Source organism: Phoenix dactylifera, chromosome 8 (genome assembly GCF_051530095.1).
Source record: "Phoenix dactylifera cultivar Ajwa chromosome 8, Ajwa_hap1_PhDact_Kaust_v1.1, whole genome shotgun sequence".
NCBI lineage: Eukaryota > Viridiplantae > Streptophyta > Magnoliopsida > Arecales > Arecaceae > Phoenix > Phoenix dactylifera.
Window position 1 is genome coordinate 17,296,462 of NC_143197.1, and position 16,680 is coordinate 17,313,141.

Below are 16,680 nucleotides of genomic sequence, written 5' to 3' on the forward strand. Positions count from 1 at the left end.
CGAAATGGATTTAGCCAAATTTGACTAAACTCGAGCCCAATTAGCTGGGCTAAATCTGGACGAGCCTAAGCTTTAAATTGGGTCAGATCCAAACCCAATTAAGCTGGGTTAGTTCCAACATACCCAATTGAATATGAATCAGGCGCAATTTAAGCCCAATTCAACTAATTTGAGAACAAATTGGCCTCGGGCTGACGCTGACTCAAGCCCAATTCCTTAATTAAAAGCCCAATTGACCTATATGAACCCATCTGGTTTTAAACCGAGCCCAAAGGCTCCAAATTGGGTAAATTGAACTTGGGCTAGATCTTTGGATGGGATCCAGGCAAGTAAGTTCATAGTATGATGAACTGAGAAATTATATAATAAATGAATAAGGAATAATGTGATCCTTATGATATTGTTTTAGGTGATTGAGGATTTGTCACTCGGATTTAAGAAATTGGAAAGCAAATTAAAAGTAAGTAACTTGTTTTAATCTTATTATGGATCATGTATGTAAATAACATATCTTAATTTTATTGTAGATCATGTATCACAACGAGTATTATTCATGCAATTCGAAATTGTGTAAATTTGCACTAATCTTATTATTTTATAAATCATGAAAATACTTTGTTATTTATACTTTCAATTATAGGATCAAGCATATGCTAGTAAGCATGCATGATTTACCAAAGATAGCATGGTTCAGTTATATTATGCATTCCATAAAATATGGGGTTATAAATGCATTAAAGGATATTTGTAGCATGATCATGAGATTAATGATTTGAGGTGCCATTAATCAGTTTTCAAATGACTTATAAAGTATGATTTATGAAAGTGGGATTTACAAACTCTCAGATGCTATGCATGGGCCCCTGCTAGTGGGTATAATAACTTGGCCTGACACATTTGGCGGGTTGTGACACATTTGGGATAAGTTCTTGATATAATAAATATTAGAAATTATTATTGCTTTGATATGATCGGTAGTCTTGCATGCTTATATGGTCCACTCTACAGGTATGCAACATCTATTACACTTTGGGTTCAGAGCGTAACATCACCTCTATATGTTTTGTCTATTCATGGTGCATAGGATTGGTAGCAATCTGAATAACACTTATATTATGGGCATAAAGAGGTGTTGTTTGTTGACACAATACACCGAATTCTATAAAAGGTCGATGAAGCCAAACAACTTCTGAGCCAACAAATGATATAGATTGATATTCAGCTTTAGTAAATGACTTAGCAACTCAATCTTGTTTCTTACATTTCCAAAAAATTGGTGATGTACCTAAGAAAACACACAAATTAATAGTAGAGCTCCTAGTATGGAGACAACCTGCATGATCCGTATCTGTAAAGGTTGTAAGAGCAAGAAAAGAATCTAAAGGAAAGAACAAACCATGCCCATCATGCCTTTAAGAGACTGAATGATACAATGAAATGTTGTAAGATGTAGTCATCGTGGGTTAGAAAAAATTGACTTACAATTTGAGCTGCAAAAAATATATCTGGCCAAGTTATGGTAAGATAGATCTGTATATAGTTGGATCTGAAATGGGCTATTTGTCATCCTTCTTCAACTTCAAATAAAGTTTCATGGGAGTGGCACAAATCTTGTGATATGTTAGATTAGCTAAGTTGATCAGATCTTCCGAATACTTTCATTAGCAAAGAACTAAACCATGTTCTAAATGAGTAACTTCTAGCCCCAAAAAATAAGTGAGAGATCCAAGATCTTTCATGTGAAAGGAGGATTGAAGAAAACTCTTTGGGGGCGTTTGGTATGGGGTGATCGTCCCAATATCAAGGATGATATGGATGGAGGTGATGAGATCACCGCGTTTGGTTGCACCACGGTGATCCTACATGGCGGTGATCCTAAATCACCTTCTGAGATAAATAACTATATATATTTGAATGTTTTACATATTATCAATTATGATGTATGAGTTAATGTATCACATTATTCCTAACTTCTAAGATTTCTCTTTCTTTTTTGTAGATTCCTGATACTTCAAACACTCATAGAGATGATGATGATGGAGCTGAATCCTGTCCCTGATACTTTGTAGATTTTTTTTTATGAAGTTTGATATGTATATGTTTCTTATATTTTTGAAAGTACATTATAATTTATGTACAGATATGGAGTTAAACTTTTTATGTAAATTTTATCAGATATGACAATATAAATAATTCGAATGATCTGAATGTTTGTGTCAATGTAAATGTAATATATGTTCATATTGTTATAATGTGTGTTTTATGATGCGCAATTGTATTTTTAATTTTTTTCAAAAAAATTACAAATCCCGATGCTTTTAAGCGTCGGTAAACATACATTGTGGAACGTCTACGCCAATGCTTTAAAGCGTCGGTAAACAAACGTTGTGGCACGCCTACGCTGACACTAATGAAAGCATCGGCAAAAATGGCATTTGCCGATGCTTTTAAGCGTCGGTAAACAAACGTTGTGGCACGCCTATGCCGACGCTTTATAAGTGTCAGCAAAAATGACATTTGCCGACGCTTTTAAGCGTCGGCGAAAAGTAAGAGCTTGGCATCCGTTTGGTATTTGCCGACACTTTAAAGCATCGGCAAATGCATTTTTGCTGACGCTTTCGTTAGCGTCGGAAAATTCCTATTTTTGCCGATGCTTTTGCGTAGCGTCGGCAAAAACTTTTGCCACTTCGGTATCGCCGCCGCTTTTACGACTCTTCTGTTAGCGTCGCTGGAACTTTAGCCGACGCTTATAAGCATCGGTAAAGGTTATAAAAAGTGCCAGAAAAGATGAGTTTTTCTATAGTGACTCCTCAAATCACCATCCAACCCGGTGATAGGATACCTGTCCTTGAGGTCGGAAATCCAAGATCACCCCAGGGCAGTGATCCTGAACTGAAAATTAAAGACAAAAATATCCCTCAATTTAGCAAAAAATTGATATATCAATATACCATCCATATATTATGTCAATGTTATATATATATATATATATAATATTATGTTGATATTATATATTATATTAATGATATATATTATATTATAATATATTACTAATCATATTATTATCATAGTATTATTGAAGGATAATTTTAAATTATAGTAGAAATATATTATTATATTTTATATTTATATAATGAAAATATTTAATATATTACTCTTATTTACCTTACTTTTCTAATCAAAATAATTATTAGTATTAAAAAATTATTATAAGTATAAATAAAAATATTAATTCTATAATGAAAAATAACATATTTTTATAAGATTAATAATTTATAGGAGTAATAAATATATTTTTATAGAAATATATTAATAATTAATATATTGATAAATATATTAATATTTTATTATAATATATTTTATATGATTAATAAATATATGATAAGGGCTACTAAAAGTAGAATATGTGACAAAATTATGGAGCTATTATAGAAATTAGCATATTGACTTACATTTTTGATATATGAGAATTAAAACATATAAAAAATTCATCTAAGATATATCAGGAGTATTTGTGGTATTATGTGGTTGGTGATCTTGGATCCCTGTACCATACCAAACAAGTTACTCATGGATACCTGGAGATTTTTAATCACTCGACCATGGCCTACCAAACACATTGATTTTAGATCACTGAGGATCAAATCACCTCAGCATTCGGATCATCGGGGATCTTAGATCACCGTGGTGATCTTGTTGGGATTACCAAATGCCCCCTTTTGCTCATCAATACCTTTGCGATCACTATCTCTTATAATCATGTCATCAACATAGAGTAAGAGAATAATAATTCTATTAGAGGTAGTACGAGTAAACAAGGAGTGATTATTGGCGCTTTATTGAAATCCGACTGAACTAATGGTAGAACAAAATTTCTCAAAGCACGCACAAGGAGCCTACTTTAGGCTATATAGTTATTTGAGAAGTTTACACATCAAGTTAGGATTAGAAAGAGAATACTCAAGAGGAGGGTCCATGTAGACAGTTTCTTTAAGATGCCTATAAAGAAAAGCATTCGTTACATCCATTTGATGTAGAGTCTATTTATTAGTGGAGGTTGCACCAAGTAGTGTATGAACAGTGGTTATTTTGGCTACCCGAGAAAATGTTTCTTCATTATCCATCTCATATATAAAGAGAATACCCAAAAGGAGGGTCCATGTAGACAGTTTCTTTAAGATGCCTGTTGGGGGAAAAAATAGACCACCCCACACGTACAATTAAAGCACCCAAATCTGACAACAAGCCTGAGCTCACCATGCAGGCCGAGCCCAGAAGGCTGCCGAGCTCATCCAGGCTGAGCTCATCCAGGCCGCCGAGCTCAGAAGACTAAGGCCAGAAGGCCGAGCACAGAAGCTGCCGAGCTCATCTAGGCTGAGCTCATCCAGGCTGCCGAGCTCATCCAGGCCGAGCTCATCCAGGCCGCCGAGCTCAGAAGGCCGAGCTCCGCAGGCCGAGACCAGAAGGCTGCCGAGCTCAAAAGGCCGAGCTCCGCAGGCCGAGACCAGAAGGCTGCCGAGCTCAGAAGGCTGCCGAGCTCAGAAGGCCGAGCATAGAAGGCCGAGCTGACCTCAGAAGGCCGACCTCGTCGTCTATATGCTGCGGCCATGCCCTGCAGCAACCTTACCGCACCATGCTTTACTTGCCGGCCACGCCACGACATATCAATCAGGGACCATACCCTGCTACGACTGTCAACGCCTCACCATTCCCAAGAATGTACTGCACTGCGCGCCACAAGCAAGCTCTGGCTACACGCCATCTCCTCCCATGATGGGAACGGGCCATCCACGGCAACTCATTACTTCACACGCCCACGTCCAATCGTGACGGTAACCCATTAATTCGCCCAGTCACATCACAGGTAACCCTGCCACTCTCCCTATAAAAGGGGAGCTTCTCCCTCTAAAAAAGGGGCTGGAGGCTTCTTCCTCCCAAGGGAGGCTTCGGACTGGAAAGACAGTCCCTCTCTCTTCTCCAAAATTAAGCCCCCCTCTGACTTAGGCATCGGAGGGCCGGCGCCGGAAAGCCCGGCCACCGGCTTTTTGCAGGCCCCCCACGGAGGACGCCGCTCGCCGACGGATCGCCGCCCCGCCGTGAGAACTCACCGCCGCTCCCTCTCCTCGACCGAAGATTGCCCCCGGGTCCAATTTCCAGCAACAGTTGGCGCTAGAGGAAGGGCCCGAGTTGCGGCCATGAAACTAAGGAGCAGAGGAGTCTTTAATGCCTCTTGGCATCATGCTCCAAGTTCCGAACGCTCAGTCCAGAATTTACCACCAAGATCTCCGGTAGATCAAGTTCTACAAGTCCAACTCGAGCACTTCGACGCGCTAGTGCAGCAAGTCCAAGCGCTAGCCATTGCAGCCCAAAGCCTGCAACAAGTGGAGGCCCCTCCTGTGCCGCCTCCACAGGTTCATATTAAGCAGAGGAAGAAACTCTCTCCCGAGCCATCTCGAATCAGGCATGGCTCCCGCTGCAACGACGTATGTGGGGGCAACTAGTGAGAAGTAGTAGCCCAAGTCTCACGTCAACGAGTTGGAGGAAAAGAGAAATAAAAGCTGAGGTCTGGAGAAGGAGTTATGGAGCTTTAAAATGGGATTGTGAGCCTCTGTGGCGAAGGGTACAACCCCATTAAATCCCATTATCCTTCCAAGTCTTCTGTCTTCCGGCAGCAAGAAACCAGCATGTACTCCCTCCTCATGGGTGTAAGTCCTTACGACGGCGCTCGTGACGTTGCTCTCCTTCAGAGCGTCGCCATGACCGAAGCCCCGGCCGTGCACAGACGGCTGCCGAGCTCAGAAGGCCGAGCTCATCCAGGCCGAGCTCAGAAGGCCGAGCTCGTCATCCACATGCTGCAGCCACGACCTGCAGCAGTCTCATCCAGGCCGAGCTCATGCAGGCCGAGCCGAGCTCAGAAGGCCGAGCTCATCCAGGCCGAGCTCAGAAGGCCGAGCTCGTCATCCACATGCTGCAGCCACGACCTGCAGCAGTCTCATCCAGGCCGAGCTCATGCAGGCCGAGCTCAGAAGGCCGAGACCAGAAGGCTGCTGAGCTCATAAGCCCGAGCGCAGAACACCCCTCCCAGAAAATCGAGCCAAAGAAGGCCGGTGCTGAGCCAAGTCCTGAGAGACTTCGAAGCTCGAGAGCCATCAAAATATCTCCAAAAGGTACAGGATGCCACTTTGGCTTCAAATAATTTTAATATTTCATCTATTTTCAGGTCGGAGAATCCAAAAAACGACCCACGGGTATCTCTATCTCCAACGTCGCCCCGCTCCGAATAAGGGCGCACGATCGCCAACGAATGAAGTCTATCTTCTGTATGTCCCCAAGATCGGATTCCCGACCAAGCTCGGATCCCCCAGTTAAAGGATTAACGTCATGCTACATCAACTATCGAGCTCGGCTCGATCTCCATCAACTAATCGAGCTCGGCTCGATCTCCATCGACTATCGAGCTCGGCTCGATCTCCATCGACTAATCGAGCTCGGCTCGTTCTCCTACCCTGACCACGGTCAGGATGCCCCGAGACGTCGGGATGCCCCGGTTCCCGGGAAGCTCGAGACGTCGAGATACGAGTTGCGGTCCTCTCTAACCAGACGAGCTCGGCTCGTTCTCCATCGGCTATGAGTCGCGGTCCTCTCTGACCAGACGAGCTCGGCTCGTTCTCCATCGGCTATGAGTTGCGGTCCTCTCTGACCAGACGAGCTCGGCTCGTTCTCCATCGGCTATGAGTTGCGGTCCTCTCTGACCAGACGAGCTCGGCTCGTTCTCCATCGGCTATGAGTTGTGGTCCTCTCTGACCAGACGAGCTCGGCTCGTTCTCCATCGGCTATGAGTTGCGGTCCTCTCTGACCAGACGAGCTCGGCTCGTTCTCCATCGGCTTCCACCTATGAGCGCGGTCTTCTCTGACCAGACGAGCTCGGCTCGTTCTCCATCGGCTATGAGTTGCGGTCCTCTCTGACCAGACGAGCTCGGCTCGTTCTCCATCGGCTATGAGTTGTGGTCCTCTCTGACCAATCGAGCTCGGCTCGATCTCCATCGACTAATCGAGCTCGGCTCGATCTCCATCGACTAATCGAGCTCGGCTCGATCTCCATCGACTAATCGAGCTCGGCTCGATCTCCATCGACTAATCGAGCTCGGCTCGATTTCGGCTTGATCGCCAATAGACAAGGCCAAAGAAGGCCGCTGAGTCAACCTGGAGCACTTTAACTCCAACTGCATGAGAGGTACACCCTACTTGGCACGTACATCTCTATACATATTTGGCTATATTACAGGATGATCGACGACTGGACTACTTCCTTCGTCCGAGCCAAAAAGCAGCTCGAACTCGGAAGTCGGGGGGTAGTGTTGGGGGAAAAAATAGACCACCCCACACGTACAATTAAAGCACCCAAATCTGACAACAAGCCTGAGCTCACCATGCAGGCCGAGCCCAGAAGGCTGCCGAGCTCATCCAGGCTGAGCTCATCCAGGCCGCCGAGCTCAGAAGACTAAGGCCAGAAGGCCGAGCACAGAAGCTGCCGAGCTCATCCAGGCTGAGCTCATCCAGGCTGCCGAGCTCATCCAGGCCGAGCTCATCCAGGCCGCCGAGCTCAGAAGGCCGAGCTCCGCAGGCCGAGACCAGAAGGCTGCCGAGCTCAAAAGGCCGAGCTCCGCAGGCCGAGATCAGAAGGCTGCCGAGCTCAGAAGGCTGCCGAGCTCAGAAGGCCGAGCACAGAAGGCCGAGCTGACCTCAGAAGGCCGACCTCGTCATCTATATGCTGCGGCCATGCCCTGCAGCAGCCTTACCGCACCATGCTTTACTTGCCGGCCACGCCACGACATATCAATCAGGGACCATACCCTGCTACGACTGTCAACGCCTCACCATTCCCAAGAATGTACTGCACTGCGCGCCACAAGCAAGCTCTCGCTACACGCCATCTCCTCCCATGATGGGAACGGGCCATCCACGGCAACTCATTACTTCACACGCCCATGTCCAATCGTGACGGTAACCCATTAATTCGCCCAGTCACATCACAGGTAACCCTGCCACTCTCCCTATAAAAGGGGAGCTTCTCCCTCTAAAAAGGGGGCTGGAGGCTTCTTCCTCCCAAGGGAGGCTTCGGACTGGAAAGACAGTCCCTCTCTCTTCTCCAAAATTAAGCCCCCCTCTGACTTAGGCATCGGAGGGCCGGCGCCGGAAAGCCCGGCCACCGGCTTTTTGCAGGCCCCCCACGGAGGACGCCGCTCGCCGACGGATCGCCGCCCGCCAGTGTTCGCCGGAGCTCCTCCTCCTCAGCCGACGGCCGCCCCCGGGTCCAATTTCCAGCAACAATGCCCATAAAGAAAAGCATTCGTTACATCCATTTGATGTAGAGTCTATTTATTAGGGGAGGTTGCACCAAGTAGTGTATGAACAGTGGTTATTTTGGCTACCCGAGAAAATGTTTCTTCATTATCCATCTCATATACCTGTTTATAACCTTGAGCCACAAGCCAAGTTTTATACCTGTCAATTGAATCGTCGGACTTCACATTAATTGCGTCTACTCATTTGCTGCCAATAACAGAAATATTAGTATTTATAGAAACTAAATCCCAAGTATGATTAGTCTCTAGTGCATGGAGCTCTTCGGCCATTACTTTTCTCCAACACTCATGCTCTATAGTTTGCTTACCGGTAGTAAAAATTGAAATAAAATTAATGGTAGTAGAGAAGGAAGTGGAAGGACTATACTATTCAAGACAATAACCAAACCAATTTGGAGGATTACCTAAGTTGGAATGAGTAGAACGACGTAGGGGCGAAGGATTTATACATTGGTCAGATAATGTAGACTCTAGAATAAAAATATTATCAAGAAGGGGACTTGAGGTTGGACTTCTGGGATCATGACTATTGACTAGTAGGAGGCATGGTTGGCGTTTCCATCGCTAGACCTAGAGAAGTAGTTTTAGTATAAGATGCGTCAATAGTCACCAAAGGTATCCAAAAATATAGGCAAGCGAGAAGTGGATTGATTGTACTAATATAAAGGGTTATTGAATTCTTGAGTTGAATCATAGTAATATAAATTTTCAAAGAAAGTAACATGGTGAGATACACACATGCATTTATTTTGGGAATCATAACAAAGATATCCTTTTTGTTTAGCACTATAACCAAGAAACACACACTTTACAACTTTAGAAGATAATTTATTTCGTTCATGAAGAGGAAGTATTAAAAAATAAATGCATCCAAAAATATGGAGTTGACTGTAATATGGAGGTTTATTATAGAGACAAAACCATGGTGACTTGTTGTCAAAGTTGTCGATTAATTTGATATACTGCTATATGAATAGCCTCTACCTAAATGATAGATGGGACATGATACTCAAGTAAAATAGTTCGGGCAACTTCTACTGACAATATTTCTTTTAACTATCCCATTTTGCTTAGAAGTTGGTGGACATGATTGTTTGGGTAAAATTCCCTTTTCATGAAAAAAAAAGGTAAGTTGTTAAAAGCAAAACTGCCCCCCTAAATCTGAATCGGGTGCTTTGATTATTTTTTCTAAATTATGTTTCTAATATAGTAATAAAAGATTTAGCAATATTTGTGAGGTCAGATTTGGCATGTAAAAAGAATAAATTCATATGAACCATGAATAATGATGGATGAACAAACCAAAATATCTATAATCTAGTCTACAAGGAATTGGTGATGGACCCCATGAATCAATGTGTATCAAGTCAAATAGAGAATCAATTTTGGAAGTAATAGAAGCAAAAGATAATTTCAAAGCCTCACCAAGAGAGCAACTTTCACAATTCTTATCAAAAGACATAGAATTAACATTCAAATTATATCGAGGAAAATTACACTTAAAATATAATTAAGTCTGCTTGCGTGGGGATATCCAAGATGGCTTGGAGGCACCATAGGTCCCGTCTACTTTGGTGACGAACAATCTTAAGCGGTATATCCAATATGAAATTGTTAGTTTTTATTATTAATAAATGTTTGTCAAAATTATATTTTTTTAATTAATTTTTTTTATGATTATATTTTTATTGCTAGCTTTTATCATTGAATTTTGCTTAAATTTGATTAATATCCAAATATATATTCGATTATATCTGTATTTAGATAAGAAAATATGGATGTGTCTAATGTCCGATTCATATCCGTATCCGTTTACAACAAATATAAATATACTTAAAATCCGATTCGTTTCCGTATTTATTTAAAACAAATTTGGATATTAATTTTAATGTCCGTTTAATATTCTAACTCTATCCCATGGAATCAAACCTTTTCTGCTAACAAGCTAGGAGACCGTTTCCATCCCTTATGTAGGAGGGGAACATGCATCTCCCTATGAATTCCTGCAAAGGTAGTGGGCTTCTGAAGATGCTTTATAGGACATCAACAAAGAAGCAACGACTAACCATTTTTTTGACTCCCAATCATATGCCACAAGGCTAGAATCTCCAACAAGAGCAGATTAGCTTTTGGACCAGTGCCCTGTTCTAGCCAATGGCAACCTTGGGTATGCTTTTTGGTTGGAGCTCTAAGAAAATAAAATATAGGAGAATGGAAAGCAGCACAGATAGTCTTAAAAAGAAGCACTAGAACAGTATATACCCAACAACCGCACAAAGGGGCCATAGGGTGGCCTGGTCAGTGATCTAACGAAGCATGGAACCTTCAAACTAGTCCATTCGAACAGTTGCAAAAGCAGGTATATAATCCTATCTTGAAATTTTAGACATACTTGTTATTTCAATGATTGATGGGCGCTATGACATCTTAGGAATGATGGTTTTGAAACTTAAACCTCACAACGAAAACTGATAATTTTGGGAATCGCAACTTGGTTGCTGGACATGAAAGGGAGATCCACATCCAGCATTTGCCGAGACTAGTTAAAGTTAAGATCTTTATACACATAGTTAAGATCTCTATACATACAATTAAGACCTCTATGCACATAACTAGCTTCCTCTGCATATAGTTAATGTCTCCTCGCATGTAGTTGAGCCCTCTATGCGCAGAATCAGGATCTCTCTACACACGGTTAAGATCTTTATGCACATAGCCAAAGTCTTCTTGCACGTCGTTGAGATCTCTGTGTACATAGTTGAAGTCTTCACGTACATAGTTAAGGTCTCCCTGCATATAGTTGGAAAATAAAACGAGCCTCCAAAAGTAACAATTCAGATGAAGTTTAAACTGTCAATATTGGAATATGTATTTCTGAACATTGTCATACAGTTTGAACAATGTGAAAGTGTCGGTAGAACACAAAAGCTGCTAATGAAATTAACTTTGAGCTCGGAGATACGAAGAGGGCCGATAAGGGTAAGTTTGTTCTCCATCAGATAGCAATTCAATCTAATCTATGAGTGACAAAAGAATCCACTAAAATTTTTAACAAGTTGTAAGCACTCAATGAATCCTACAGGTATTTTAACCACGGTTTACAATCTTTCGTCCACTTTCTTTCTCTGCAGTGTAATTTCTCTTCTCCTTTGCTCTATGATGTACTTTCTTACTAATCTCTAATAAAAATCGGGTGGCTGTTTGGACTACCTTACCATCAAAACAAAAATCCCAAAGGTTTGGGGGAAGGGAGGAAAAACCTAGAGATTCGGAAGGAGGAGGGAGGGGGAGGGGAAGAGAGAGATTCAGCATGTAGATAATTAAACATACAAAAGATAGAAAATGTTTTAACTGCATGTAAGTTTTCACATTGATTTGTTTTTGTTTTTTAAATAGCAATATTCACACGTATATTGCCATAATGAGCATGATTCACAGTACTACTAATGATTTGTTCTATTACAATAATTAACCACAACTGCCTTCTCACGTACTATTAGGAAATTGAGGGAATATTATTGATTTAAATCGATGAGTATCCTCTGTAAAAGAAAGACATATCTTTTACATTACCAAATAAACAAAAGCTATTATGTTGGCTAAAAAGCAATTTACTAAAGCAATTGGCTAAAAAGCTATCCTAGACTAGTAAAGCAGATGATAGAAAGATGTACCACATTTTATAATTTGTCATGACAACTAGCTATGAGGGCTTGAATCGGCAATTATGTTGGTCGAGCTCCTCGTAGAGTGCCATCATAACAGAGTAATAGTTTATGATAATTAGTAAATGCATGTAAATAGAAGAAAGAAGGGGATAAAACTCTTATGTGGTGGTAACAAGTCCTAAGTACATAATTTTGTCAAGTATGCAAGGCATTCCGTGTTCTTGATGTCTTTGTAGAGACTACAACGCACTTCATGTAGACTAACTACATTGTCAACATTGTCAAATTAAATAAGCCATTCATAATAACTAAACTAGATCACACTGACTAGACTTAACAAATTTGAAAGTTTTGCAAGACTAGAGAAGAAATAATCAGCAGTAGTATTGCCCAATATAGAAAATAGGGCCATGAGCCATATAGGAAGTGCAGTGTATCCCAACATGGGAAACCTCTTGCAAGTGTAGTAGCAAAATGTGATGTAATCAAAGAATCCCCTATCACTGCAACATTGATGTGACACTCAGGCTCACAGTAGGTGGTGAAGCCCTCATGCTCTAAAATCCCAGGACACGATGACCTTGTTGTTTAAAGGGTTTAATTGGATATAATCGAGTTTGGGAAGCCGCAGACGGAGAGAAGGACATCGGTGAGCTGATAGGTCTCGCCGAGATGGGAGGTTGAAGAAGACATGGAAGACAGAGAGAGAGAGAGAGGAAACTAAGTGGAAAAAGGGTATATTGGTTATTTTAGAATTAGAGAAAGTGGGTAGGGACTGAGAGTTATAAATGTTAGAATAATTTCAAAATATGGGCTTACACTGATTGCGTATTTTTTTTTTATAAAATGGGTTAGACATATGACTCAGAATGATACTATGGTTAAGCCCAATATGATGTGTGATCATTTTGTTTTATGGGCTTTGGTGCACCTTGGATGTATAGGATTGAGTCCTATTTATTGTGGTACTTTTGATATGTAGGTCAGGAAACCCAATTAGGGTTTTGGAGCCTTTAATGGGAAGGCTCCTCTATGTTTCCTATATATAGGCTAGATTCCCCTCTCCTTTCCATATGGTTGATAGCTTGCCCCATTGACGGCTATCTTTTGTGAGGAGCAAGGAAGGGAAGATCTAGCCGCTATTATTTCAGGTAATTTAAGATCGTCTTCAATATGTCTTCCGTGGGTATATCTCTCAAACTTGAATACGGTATTATTGTGATTCTGAATATTAGCATGTTATTATTTTTACAATTAACAATTGGTATCAGAGCCTTCATGCTAAGATTAGAGTCCTTCATACATAATTATGATTTTATCTGGACTTACGAATTAATTTTATGCATTGGTGAATAGATCTTCTGCGAAAATCTGCATGCACAGATTTTTCCTTGATAATCAAATATCAGTTTTAATTTTAATTTAAATTTGCCAGAACATGTTATTGTATATTATTTTTGGATTTAAAAAAAAAACTCCCTGTTTCCTTCTCCCGCAGGCCGTGGGGCCTTATGGCGATGCCGCCAGGCTAAGCCGTGGGGGCCTTCTCCCAGCCACCCCACGGCCGGCCGCGCGTCTCAGGGCGTCGCGACACAGTGGCTGCCATGGGAGGCAGCCACGGGTTGCTTCCATCCCAAAAAAGAAAAAAAAAAAAAGACAAGAGGAGAAGAGCCCTCTTCCCCATGGCCGGCCGCAGGCCGTGGGGGCCTTCTCCCGGCCACCCCACCACCGGCCGCAGGCCGTGGGGGCCTTCTCCCGGCCACCCCACCGCCGGCCACGCGTCTCATGGCGACGCGGCGGCCCAAGGAGCCTCGCCGGCCGCTCGCAGGGCCGGCGTGGGTGGCAGCCCGGCTGCCACCATGGGACAGCCACGGGTAGCAGCCACGGGCTGCTTCCCAGACAAAAAAAAAAAAAAAAGGGGGAACAGCGGCGGCCAGAGGAAGAAGAAAGGTCAAAAAAAAAAAAAAAAAAAAAAAAAAAAAAAAAAAAAAAAAAAAAAAGGATTTAGGGTTTTTTCCTTTTGATTGGGCTTGGGCCTACTAAGCCTAACCTGAATAGGTCCATAATTGCAAGTTGGGCCCTTTGATTTAGTCAACCCATGTTTATTTTATTTGCACTGCATCCTAATGGACCAGAATGGATTTTGGGCTGGGGCTAAGAGTTAGTAACCCATTTAATTGTTATTAAATATTGAATAATCTGAATTAAGGCCCTCATGCTTATTAATTTTTAAAATATTAAATTTTGGACATATCTTGCTGCCATATATGCCTTTTGTAATTAACATATTTGTTTAATCAATCACATATATTTTTGATTATGTTTGAAGCATGTTTGATGATTATGTTTTTGTCACATAAATCATTATTTTTGTGATTGAAATTTGTTGGGCATAAAGACTATCCTTATTTTCCCATTAAGAGAATATTTTGAAATTGAAGTCGGTGGTAGTCACCAAAGTGGCACACTCACTGATATTTATCTGATTTTCTCAACAAAAAAAATGGTAGCATTGCATTTTGCTAAATAATTGAATGCAAAATATTACCCGAAGGTGTTATTGTGTATGATGATTTGGAAAAATGACGTGAAGTGATTAATGAGATTGCATTAGCCTAGAATCATTCTTCTACCCAAAGGTGATGGTGTTTCGAAAGCTGATGTCATTTTGTTAATTAGCTTCATGATATGTCTTAAGAGTACCTTATAGCGTGTTGTATTGTTAGCCCAAAGGCGACTTTACAATGATGCACCGAGGCTCTTACCGTAATTAGACTTATATGTTTTTCAAGTTTGATTACGGACTATCTAATTAATAGCCCAAGTTGATTAGATAGATATGTTATCATCCATTGATTGCATGCATCACTTTTGGATGATATTAAATAAAATATGTTATTTCCGCATTTTTGAATGCCTCTTCCCTATCAAGCCAATTGTCTGCCGTTGAAACCTTGACTGGAAATAATTATGTGAGATGAAAACCAGATATAGAAATAGCACTGGGTCTCTTAGGTTTAGATTTTGCTTTGGAGGAGTAGCCTTCAAAACCAATAGATAAGAGCACTATCGAATACAAGGCTGAGTATGTCAAATGGGAAAGAGCTAACAGGCTATGTTTGAAGATTATCAAGTGTTCCATATCTGATTTCATTATGGGTGCTATACCGGACCATGATAATGCTAAGAATTTTTTGGATGCTATAGGACAGCGATTTGTTGAATCCGATAAGGCTGAGACTGGAGTCCTAATGGATAAATTTATGAACATGAAACATGATGGTGTTTGTGGGGTTAGGGAGTACATCATGAAAATGCTGCACATAAGTTCTAAATTGGAAGCCCTCAAAGTTCCCATTGCAGAGCCTTTTCTTATCTATTATATTCTTAATAGCTTTCCTAATCAGTTTAATCAGCTGAAAGTTGCTTATAATGCCCAGCGTGACAAATAGGATTTGAATGATTTGATTGCTGTGTGTGCCAAAGAGGAGTATAGAATACGTCGTGAGACTGTTGAAACTGTACAATGACCCATCAACCTTCTCAGAATAAGAGGTCTTCTCATAATCGTAAGGGCAAGTTCCATAAGGGCAACTAACCTCACTACAATCAGCAGAACAAAGGGTCTGGTGGGCAGACTTCTGGTGGTCTTAAAAGAATTATGAAGAAAAATGACAAATGTAAATTCTGCAAAAAGAAGGGTCATTGGCAGAAGGATTGCTTTAAGTTTAAGGCTTGGTTGGAGAAGAAGAAGACTTCATCAGGTATCTCCTTGGCTTTGGTTTGTTTTGAGTCTTATTTGGTAGATGTACCTTTAAATTCTTGGTGGATAGACTCTAGTGCAAGTATTCATATCACTAATTTCTTACAGGGATTAATAAGGAGACGGAGGCCAAGTGAGAATGAAGTGAACCTATGCATTGGAAATGGAGTTCAAGTTAAAGTTGAGTTTATAGGAGCAGTGAAGTTATCCTTGGAGTCTGATTTTTCTCTTGTTTTGGAAAATATATTTTTTGTACCGACGATGAGACGGAATTTAATTTCTGTGTCAAAACTTGATTAGTCTGGATTTTCTTTTAAATTTAGTAATGGAATTATTGAACTATTTTATGACTCTCATATGGTTGGACATGGCATTTTGTGCGATGGTTTGTACAAATTGAATTTGGCTCCAGTTGATGAAGTCTCTTGTGTTACTAAAGTTGGAAAGAAAAGGGCTTTAATTCGTGAATCATCCTCTATATTATGGCATAAGCGTTTAGGGCACATTTCAAGAGAGTGAATGGAGAGATTGATGAAAGTTGAGATTCTACCCTCTCTGAATTTTTTGGACTTTGACACTTGCATAGATTGCATAAGGAGAAAGCTGACTAAAACTACAAGAAAGGGATCCACTAGAAGCGATGGTCTTTTGGATCTAATTCACACCGATATTGGTGGACCGTTACCTTCTACTATATGTGGGAACAAATATTTCATAACCTTCATTGATGATTTCTCGCGTTATGGTTATGTTTACTTAATTAATGATAAATCCCTCGCTCTTGAAAAATTCAAGATATTTAAAATAGAAGTTAAAAAACAATGTGGGAAAAGTATTAAAGTTGTGAGATCTGACCGTGGTGGTGAATACTATGGTAAGTATA